Source organism: Dermacentor albipictus, unplaced genomic scaffold, assembly GCF_038994185.2.
Source record: "Dermacentor albipictus isolate Rhodes 1998 colony unplaced genomic scaffold, USDA_Dalb.pri_finalv2 scaffold_146, whole genome shotgun sequence".
NCBI lineage: Eukaryota > Metazoa > Arthropoda > Arachnida > Ixodida > Ixodidae > Dermacentor > Dermacentor albipictus.
The window spans coordinates 120,001-130,934 of NW_027225700.1; the positions used below are offsets into that span (position 1 = coordinate 120,001).

The 10,934-nt window shown below is 54.5% G+C and overlaps 1 non-coding gene across 1 annotated transcript; it reads right to left on the reverse strand.

Moving 5' to 3' along the window:
* Positions 1-3,874: 3,874 nt before the first annotated feature.
* On the reverse strand, positions 3,875-4,066 carry LOC139053511 (U2 spliceosomal RNA). The gene has a single exon (XR_011510528.1). It is a non-coding gene; the product is annotated as a U2 spliceosomal RNA (small nuclear RNA).
* Positions 4,067-10,934: the final 6,868 nt, after the last annotated feature.

The following is a 10,934-nucleotide window of genomic DNA, read 5'->3' on the forward strand; positions in this document are numbered from 1 at the left end:
GGACTACATACCTACCATTTCAGCAACAATCCGGCGGTTTAAGCGCCGGGCATTTTTGCTCGCTACCTGGCTTAAGCGCCGAGCATTTTTTAGGCTTAAGCGCGGCCGCCCCGGCTGACGTGGTAGCGGACTTTGCGCGTGCAGCCTGATGTTCAGTCCCCATATATGGCTCAACCGCGGGCGGGGTGCGGCCGCCCCGGCTGACGTGGTAGCGGACTTTGCGCGTGCAGCCATATATGGCTCAACCGCGGGCGGGGTGCGGCCGCCCCGGCTGACGTGGTAGCGGACTTTGCGTAATGTTGCCCGTTGTTTCACAGCAAACGGGCGCCGCGAATTTCGTGCTTTCTTTCCAGTTTGGACATTTGTCTTCGTGTACGGGTGCTGCGTTTGAGGAGCTTTATAGAGCGTCTCAAGAAAAACAATTTGTTTGGAGCTTCACGTGTAAGAGGAGTGTCTCCCTAGTACGTGCCGGTTTTCCTTTTTTTTTTTTCCTCCCGATAACAGTACTCATGTGCCACTTGTGTCACCATGACATGATTTTTTTTGGGGGGGGGGTTCTCCCTTGATCCTCAAGCGAGTTTCACACATCACGCAGACGTCCGCATCTATCCAGTAATGATGCCATTTACAAAAATCTTAAACAACCGAGGCCCGCACCTGCTCAATCAACGCCAACTCAATTTAAGGAAGCTGATCGAAACCATCCAGTTTGGGAAAAGCTAATTTATGCAGTAGCATTCTTTTTATTATTATTGTGAGAGACGTGAAATACACACCACGAAATGAACGTCCGCTTGTTACCCTTTTGTTACTGCGGTGCGAAATCATCGCGCGTAATACCGATTCAATTTTGTCTTGTTTGGTGGTCTGTCAGCACTTTGTGTTCTTCAAGAAAATCAGCTACAGGCTTTTAAATTATGTGCGCGAAACTTTTCTCCATCTGCCACCCGGAACATATTTAAAGAAGAGAGAAAGCAGCCGGGGCCTTGAGATTTCGAAAATGCCGCGCTCTGAAATTTTCACATCAGCCATTGGGAAGATAATTATTATCCGTCACAAACAAAAAAAAAAAACAGCTTTGAAATGAGCATTGATAGTGGCCACGTTTTTTCGGGGCATGTCTTGATGAAATAATTGCAGTTCAGTTCGTTGGTTCAATTGCATTTGTTGGCTCCTTGCAGCATGTCTAGATTTCATCTTTTTCAGTATTCCTAGTGTTCTCATTGTAGTATGAATAACCTGCAGATTTTTCGTTGTTGTTGTTATGCGTTATACAATGCTGAGCGATGTTTTTCCTTTCCTTGAAGCTAGCCATAGAAGTATAAAACTTTCTATAAACTCATTACAATAAGAATCCAGCATACGGTTCATCATCGGCTCGATAAACGTTCGGGAAGTGGCGACTTTTAATGCCGTGATCATGAAGCTTAACAGCAGAGCGTGTTCATCAGATATGCCAGGGGTGACGTAACGCAAGGCGTGAATCGAATCTAAGATTGAAATGGCGTTCTGAATTCTTTTGGTTCCAGATAGAACAAACAAAAATATATAAAAAAAGCATGTCATTGATTGTCATTCAAACCTCAAGAGCGCGTGGAGAAAGTGTTCCGGTTTACATTCGGCAAATCGAAATGAACGGCTAAAATTAACCTATCGTCTGGTTTCATGCGGGAGATCACGTGCGCACGCAAATTTCTTCGTACGGGAATTTTATGAAGTGAAGGCGGCTACAGATCATTTCCTTTGTCTAGTTCATGTTCGTAGGCGCAAATTGCAAACGTAATACTTGGAGGAACGTTTCCACTAATCTACAGGGGCTCTCTCATTTCTCCGATTGCTCGCAAACACATTGCATTGCTAGTCGTGACGTTTCACAGTGACGTTTCACCATGCCCGTCGAAGTTGATTACCAGTACCGCGCCAGCGTCGACCGGCCGGCGAAGCGACGAACTCAGCAGCGCATGCGCGAGGCCCTACAACACCCCAACCGAGCTACCCTGCTTATCGGAGAGAGCGAGTGCGCGTGAACGCGGGCTCGTCTGACGATCTGGATTAAAGAAAAAAAAAAAAGTGTGTCCGAGATATTGACAAAGACAAGTGGTCGCTGTCGCTCTGAGTCTTAGCGCGTTATAGAAAACGTGGGATGGCGGTGCTTCCTCGAGGGTCTAAAAGTACAATCTTCGAACTAGCGCTCCCGGCGGAACGTGGAGCTAGCATCCTTCTTCTTGGAACGGTTTGCAATGGACTGCTTGAATGTGCCGACCACGCGTCACGGGTCGCGTATAGAGCCAACGTTTGGCAAGAACGCGTCTAGCACAACCGATCGCGGTTGCGATAACCCATCGTTGGTAGCGAAAAAAAGAAAGAAAGAAAAAAAAAACACCTACCCGCAGCTTGTTAGCAGTAACCGTAAATGTGGTTCTAAATATAGGTTCGCTGGTCACTGAAACTTTCTCATAACGCACACCACTGTAGTCCAAAAAGAACAAAGCACGCACAATGGATATGATACAGCCGTCACCGCATGATTTCGCGTTTTCCTTATTGCATTACTTTCGTGGGCATGCGCGCTAGGGCCACGCAGGCCAGGAGGCAAGGGGAAAAATAAATAAGAAATGATACGCGATCCTCAGCATTGACTTGGCTGATGTGGCACTCGCATTTATGTTCTTTACCTTAGGCGAGCGCAACGCGCCAACTGAACTCCAATTTCCCATAACGGAAATTCGTATTTGGCCATTTGGTTGTATTTTTGGCTGATGTTCGCGTTTTTCGCCCGAGCATGCGCTTCACTGCGCCGCTCGTTGCCCCTTCAATGCGGCTTCACTGCCCTGCAGGCGTGTTCTGCGTCAAGCCGAACCACCAGGCAAAAAGCCTGGGCGCCGCCATCTTGTTGAGAGCGGCGCCGGGGACACAATCGCGCCTAGCTCATTGAGTTTTCCCCCAAAACTGAACGAAATAGCCTTATTTAAATGAGAAAGATGCCGCGAGTGCCGCAACGAAGGACCTTAAGGATTACCGAAGGGTAACTGAGGGCGACGCGACGAGCTTTGGAAAGAAGAATGATGGGTGTAGCGCTACGGGGGATAAGAATAGAGCAGATTCGGGGGGTGAGCGAACAAACGCGAGCTAATGACACCTTAGTTTAAACCAAGAAAAAGAAATGGGCGTGCGCAGGGCATGCAATGTGGGGGGAAGATCATCAATTAAGGGTTACCGACTGAATTCCAAGAGAAGGGAAGCGTAGCACGGGGTGGCGGAAATTTAGGAGGGCAGATTAGATTAGGAAGGGCGCAGGCACTAGACGGCGACCGTGACCGGGCTTACACGTGACCGGGGTGCTTGGAGAATAATGGGAGAGGTCTTTGCCCTGCAGTGGTCGTAGCCAGCAGGATGATGATGACGAAAAGGTAGCAACAGGTATTCATAACATACAGGTTGGAAAGCTGAGGCACCTCTGAACCCTTGAATATATTTCGCCACACTTGGCCATACGACAAGTTTGTTTTCGAGGCGCTCGGTCCCACTGCAGCGAAAATGTTGCCGGAAATCGGGCACTCCATTTTTGTTTCATAGGGAACCTTTCTTCCACTAGGGCAGCGGATTTTCGCAGGGCGAGCTTGCTGTCGTTTACGGATCAAAGCGATAGTGAACTCCAAAATGCAGTGTTGGCTTTGAGTGGGACTTACATTGATTGCAAAACCCACGGCTAATCACCCTTCCCCCCCCCCCCCCCCCCCAAGTGGCTCATTACAGCAGACAATCGTTCAGAAACACCGGCATCGTTGCGTATAGTATGGGAATGGTGCGTGTCACGTGAGTGCTCGCTTCGAGCTTGTGTTCTTCATTTTGATTGAATGAAGTCTCACCTAAGTGAGCGGGGGCCGATCCCGGAGGTAGTGCAATACCGGGCCGACCTGCGGCGGAGGTGAAGCAGGCTTCAAGCACTCCGCCAACTTCCAAAAATAGGTTTAATATCGTGGGTCCATATAGAACCCGTATCAGATATTAAGCTGATAAGAACAGATACTACACTTTGATCTTAGCCAAAAGGCCGAGAAGCGATGTCTTTCACTTCACTCCATTGTACCACTGCCTTGTGGGTGCCCTGGCGACATTGGTAACCTCAGCAACAGCGTGGGCAATCTTATAAAACCCAGCCCGTCTAGAGACTCTATGCTCTCTATCTCGCGAATCAACTCGCGACGCCTCAGTCTTTCACTGTTAACGAAACGCCGTCGCGTAGAAACGAGACCCGAGCGCAAGCTTGTTCGCAAGGCAAAACCAACGAAGGCAACCTCGTAGAAAACGGAACAGGCGAGCGGAAAACACGCGCAAGGGGAATGCTTACTTCCGTCTGAATGCGACCGCTCAAGGCGGCTTTCTTTGAGGCCTTCGTTTCAAGCCCGTGCGCAAGTGTAATACACTACGCGCATTTCCCTCATTTCCTTTTATTTACCGCAAGGCCCACTGAAAGTTTTCATACGGCACAGGCCGGGACGGATTGCAACGTGTCGATTCGACCGCTAGAATTAGGTAGCGCGCCTCATGTACGAATGAAAGAGAATGAAAAAAAAAAAATAAATAAATATAGAAAAGGCTGCGCACTCCTTCCAACCGGAAACATAGAGGGCAGGAAGATCGCCATGTGGAGCACAGGTGTTGTTAAAAAAGAAAGAAAGAAAGAAAGAAATAGCGCTACCCCATCATCTTTACCGTGTGCGTGTATACACACACACGCACACATATGCACGCGCACGCACGCGCGCGCGCGCACGCACACACACACACACACACACACACACACACACACACACATACGCACACATGCTAGCATAGCTTAAGCACAGCTGGAAAGCTCAGCCTTGCGCAAGAAAAAAGGACCACGCCCTTTCGCAAGCCCCTTTGAAACTTTTAAATGAGAAACATGTGTACAGCGAGGTCGTTCGAAACTGGCGCGAAAACGCATCCGCGCCATCTGTGTGCGGAACTAGGAAAACCTACGGCCTTCGCCATACAGAAAGAAAGGTAGATGGCGCGAGCTAACGCTCCGTTGCATACTAAGAACGAGAGCTAGTGAATAATGGCAGAAACGTCTTGGGAAGAGAGAAAAAAACAACAACAACAAAAAAAAAGAAAGACACGCAAGTTGTTGGCTCGCGCAAGCATTCTATTTTACAGCGAGTAAAGAGCATAGCAACTTCTCACAAGAGCAGCAAGAAAGACAAGAAGAACGTGAGAGAGGGGGAGAAACAGGCGCGTTTCTTTGGAATGCAGAGCATGCTGCACACACTATGAAGTGCCAAAGAGACGGGGAAAGCAGATGGCGCGATTGTGTATGTCCTCAAAGCTTGAAAACAATTTCTAAACTACAAGGTGTGCCGAAGTCCGCCTACTCTCATCAGGTTGCTCCCGCCTCCAATTGCATTTAAATTAAAATTACAGTCGCCTCAGAGGCAGAGAGAGAGAGAGAGAGAGAGAAAATGTGTACACTTGCTTCGCGCAGCTGCACCCGTTCAAATTTTACAGCAACAAGAGCACTCCCGCAGGCACAAAGTCCGCTGCCGCGTCCGCCGGGGCGGAATGCACTCGCTTCCGTAAATTGTCGTGCGGCAGACTGCTGCATCGTAGCACACCTGAAACCGCGCAGACGTCAGCGATCGCCGCGAGATCGCTGCGAGCGCTAAAGTCCGAAACCACGTCCGCCGGGGCGGCGGGAGCTCGATACCCCTTCACGAAACTTCTGCGTGTACACCGCCGCACGGCCACGGCGGAGTCGCTGGCATCCTGCGCGCAGTTGCATTGCGTCGCGCCGGGAATCGTTGAAGCCCCACGCAGACGTCGGCGTCGGCCCCGACCTGGCTGCGAGCGCTCGAAGAGACCAAGTCCGAAGCCACGTGAGCCGGGGCGGTGTGAGCGCGACTAAGTCCGAGACGACGTCAGCCGGGGCGGCGTGAGCGAGACCAAGTCCGAGACTACGTCAGCCGGGGCGTCGACTAAGTCCGAGACGACGTCAGCCGGGGCGTCGAGCACGCCGCGGTCGCTTTTCCCACTCTTACTCGAAAAATGGCGAAGGGGCCGCGCTAGCGTGCCTTGAATCGGTGAGCGGCGGTACCGCGGCGATCGCGAGAGCTCAAATCGGCCGTGCCAAGGCCAAATATTGGCGCTCGGCTCGGCGCAGTACGCCGCCTTGTCGCACGAGTACGGCCCCGTGGAGGTCTGGTCACTTATCGCTGCTCTTATAAGGGGCCGTACCGCCCTGGCCGACGTTGTACCGTAGTGCCGTTTTCGGCTTGCGCGTGTTCGTGGTGGTGTCCGCGCACCGCTCCGCACTCGAGAATCGTGCCCACGACGACGCGAGCGCTCGGAAGAGACGCAAGTCCGAAACCACGTGAGCCGGGGCGGTGTGAGCGCGACTAAGTCCGAGACGACGTCAGCCGGGGCGGCGTGAGCGAGACTAAGTCCGAGACTACGTCAGCCGGGGCGTCGACCAAGTCCGAGACGACGTCAGCCGGGGCGTCGAGCACGCCGCGCGCGCTTTTCCCACTCTTACTCGAAAAATGGCGAAGGGGCCGCGCTAGCGTGCCTTGAATCGGTGAGCGGCGGTACCGCGGCGATCGCGAGAGCTCAAATCGGCCGTGCCAAAGCCAAATATTGGCGCTCGGCTCGGCGCAGTACGCCGCCTTGTCGCACGAGTACGGCCCCGTGGAGGTCTGGTCACTTATCGCTGCTCTTATAAGGGGCCGTACCGCCCTGGCCGACGTTGTACCGTAGTGCCGTTTTCGGCTTGCGCGTGTTCGTGGTGGTGTCCGCGCACCGCTCCGCACTCGAGAATCGTGCCCACGACGACGCGAGCGCTCGGAAGAGACGAAAGTCCGAAACCACGTGAGCCGGGGCGGTGTGAGCGCGACTAAGTCCGAGACGACGTCAGCCGGGGCGGCGTGAGCGAGACTAAGTCCGAGACTACGTCAGCCGGGGCGTCGACCAAGTCCGAGACGACGTCAGCCGGGGCGTCGAGCACGCCGCGCGCGCTTTTCCCACTCTTACTCGAAAAATGGCGAAGGGGCCGCGCTAGCGTGCCTTGAATCGGTGAGCGGCGGTACCGCGGCGATCGCGAGAGCTCAAATCGGCCGTGCCAAAGCCAAATATTGGCGCTCGGCTCGGCGCAGTACGCCGCCTTGTCGCACGAGTACGGCCCCGTGGAGGTCTGGTCACTTATCGCTGCTCTTATAAGGGGCCGTACCGCCCTGGCCGACGTTGTACCGTAGTGCCGTTTTCGGCTTGCGCGTGTTCGTGGTGGTGTCCGCGCACCGCTCCGCACTCGAGAATCGTGCCCACGACGACGCGAGCGCTCGGAAGAGACGAAAGTCCGAAACCACGTGAGCCGGGGCGGTGTGAGCGCGACTAAGTCCGAGACGACGTCAGCCGGGGCGGCGTGAGCGAGACTAAGTCCGAGACTACGTCAGCCGGGGCGACGAGCACGCCGCGCGCGCTTTTCGCACTCTTACTCGAAAAATGGCGAAGGGGCCGCGCTAGCGTGCCTTGAATCGGTGAGCGGCGGTACCGCGGCGATCGCGAGAGCTCAAATCGGCCGTGCCAAGGCCAAATATTGGCGCTCGGCTCGGCGCAGTACGCCGCCTTGTCGCACGAGTACGGCCCCGTGGAGATCTGGTCACTTATCGCTGCTCATATAAGGGGGCCGTACCGCCCTGGCCGACGTTGTACCGTAGTGCCATTTTCGGCTTGCGCGTGTTCGTGGTGGTGTCCGCGCACCGCTCCGCACTCGAGAATCGTGCCCACGACGACGCGAGCGCTCGGAAGAGACGGAAGTCCGAAACCACGTGAGCCGGGGCGGTGTGAGCGCGACTAAGTCCGAGACGACGTCAGCCGGGGCGGCGTGAGCGAGACTAAGTCCGAGACTACGTCAGCCGGGGCGACGAGCACGCCGCGCGCGCTTTTCGCACTCTTACTCGAAAAATGGCGAAGGGGCCGCGCTAGCGTGCCTTGAATCGGTGAGCGGCGGTACCGCGGCGATCGCGAGAGCTCAAATCGGCCGTGCCAAGGCCAAATATTGGCGCTCGGCTCGGCGCAGTACGCCGCCTTGTCGCACGAGTACGGCCCCGTGGAGATCTGGTCACTTATCGCTGCTCACATAAGGGGGCCGTACCGCCCTGGCCGACGTTGTACCGTAGTGCCGTTTTCGGCTTGCGCGTGTTCGTGGTGGTGTCCGCGCACCGCTCCGCACTCGAGAATCGTGCCCACGACGACGCGAGCGCTCGGAAGAGACAGAAGTCCGAAACCACCTGAGCCGGGCCGCGGCGGGAGCTCGACGCCCGTCACGCAACTTTGGCGTACAAGCCACCGCACGGCCGCGACTGAGTCGTCGCCACCGTCCGGCTGGCTGCACTATAGCACGCCGGGAACCGGGAAAGAACCGCGCAGAGGTCGTCGTTTTGCCGCGGCGTTGGCGCGAGCGCGCGAAGAGACAAAGTCCGAAACGGCGTCAGCCGGGGTGTCGAGCACGCCGCCCGCGCCGGTCGCACTCGTGCTCGGAAACGGCGAAAGGGCCGCGCTAGCGTGCGGCCCCGTAGGGGCACAGAAAGGCGATTGTTCTGGAAACCGCGCTGTCCATAGGCGAGAGATTGCCGTTCGCGCATTCGGTCGACGCGCTGCGCTTTCACGACTTCGGCATTGCGCTGCCGACGTAAGCTTTCCATCTCGCTCGCGGCGCTGCGAGGCGGCACGATTTTCGCCAAACGCTCGTCGAAAGTGGCACGAGTACGGCCCCATGGAGATTTGGGAACTTATCGCTGCTATTATATGGGGGTCCCAGAGAGCAGTCGCCCCCAAAAGCGACCTGGGTGTTTGATATGCGGCGGGCTTCGTGCCCGTCAAGCGTGTCCCCGGTATCGCTCCCGTGGATCCCACAGCTGACGTCTGCAGCCTCATCCGCTTGATGCGTTAGGGGCTGGTTGTCGGACGACGCTTTCTCCACGATATCGAGTTGTGTTCCGCATCGTCCTCGGACGAGTCAAATGCGAAAGCGCCGAAGGCGCGGGCGTGACCCGTCGCCTGGCGGCTTTGCCGTCTCGGCTACGTTGCAAGTGTCGGTCGGTCCACCTGTGCTGCGGGCTCAAGAGAAACCGCAAGCCGTGATCGAGTCGACACAACCAGTCTATCGAGAATGTTGCGTGCTTCTTGCCGCGTGGCGATACCCGGCCCTTCGGGGAGGGCGCCGTAGCGAGCTCGAACGCCGTCGTCTCGGACTGTGCAAAGTGCTACTCTTTGCAAGAACGAAGCGTGCTGGGGCGCCTGAAGGTGGCCTCGGCATCGCAAAAACGGCGTCCGGCCTGCTTGACAGGCGGGACGCGCAGTTGAACGATTACCTGGTTGATCCTGCCAGTAATCATATGCTTGTCTCAAAGATTAAGCCATGCATGTCTAAGTACATGCCGAAATAAGGCGAAACCGCGAATGGCTCATTAAATCAGTTATGGTTCCTTAGATCGTTTCTTCCTACTTGGATAACTGTGGCAATTCTAGAGCTAATACATGCAGTGAGCCTGAAGCCCTTTGGGCGACGGGTGCTTTTATTAGACCAAGATCGATCGGGTTTCGGCCCGTATTGTGTGGTGACTCTGGATAACTTTGTGCTGATCGCATGGCCACGAGCCGGCGACGTTTCTTTCAAGTGTCTGCCTTATCAACTTTCGATGGTAGGTTACTTGCTTACCATGGTTGTTACGGGTAACGGAGAATCAGGGTTCGATTCCGGAGAGGGAGCCTGAGAAACGGCTACCACATCCAAGGAAGGCAGCAGGCGCGCAAATTACCCACTCCCGGCACGGGGAGGTAGTGACGAAAAATAACAATACGGGACTCTTTTGAGGCCCCGTAATTGAAATGAGTACACTCTAAATCCTTTAACGAGGATCAATTGGAGGGCAAGTCTGGTGCCAGCAGCCGCGGTAATTCCAGCTCCAATAGCGTATACTAAAGCTGCTGCGGTTAAAAAGCTCGTAGTTGGATCTCAGTTCCAGACGAGTAGTGCATCTACCCGATGCGACGGCTCGGACTGAACATCATGCCGGTCCTTTCTTGGTGCACTTCATTGTGTGCCTCGAGAAGGCCGGTGCTTTTACTTTGAAAAAATTAGAGTGCTCAACGCAGGCGAGTCGCCTGAATAAACTTGCATGGAATAATAGAACAAGACCTCGTTTCTGTTCTGTTGGTTTTTGGAATACGAGGTAATGATTAAGAGGGACAGACGGGGGCATTCGTATTGCGGCGCTAGAGGTGAAATTCTTGGACCGTCGCAAGACGAACTACTGCGAAAGCATTTGCCAAGAATGTTTTCTTTGATCAAGAACGAAAGTCAGAGGTTCGAAGGCGATCAGATACCGCCCTAGTTCTGACCATAAACGATGCCAACCAGCGATCCGCCTGAGTTACTCAAATGACTCGGCGGGCAGCTTCCGGGAAACCAAAGTGTTTGGGTTCCGGGGGAAGTATGGTTGCAAAGCTGAAACTTAAAGGAATTGACGGAAGGGCACCACCAGGAGTGGAGCCTGCGGCTTAATTTGACTCAACACGGGAAAACTTACCCGGCCCGGACACTGGGAGGATTGACAGATTGAGAGCTCTTTCTTGATTCGGTGGATGGTGGTGCATGGCCGTTCTTAGTTGGTGGAGCGATTTGTCTGGTTAATTCCGATAACGAACGAGACTCTAGCCTATTAAATAGGTGCGGGGTTCCCAGCACCTTACAACCTTCTTAGAGGGACAAGCGGCTCCTAGCCGCACGAAACAGAGCAATAACAGGTCTGTGATGCCCTTAGATGTCCGGGGCCGCACGCGCGCTACACTGAAGGAAGCAGCGTGTCTTTATCCCTGTCTGAAAAGACTGGGTAACCCGTGGAACTTCTTTCGTGATT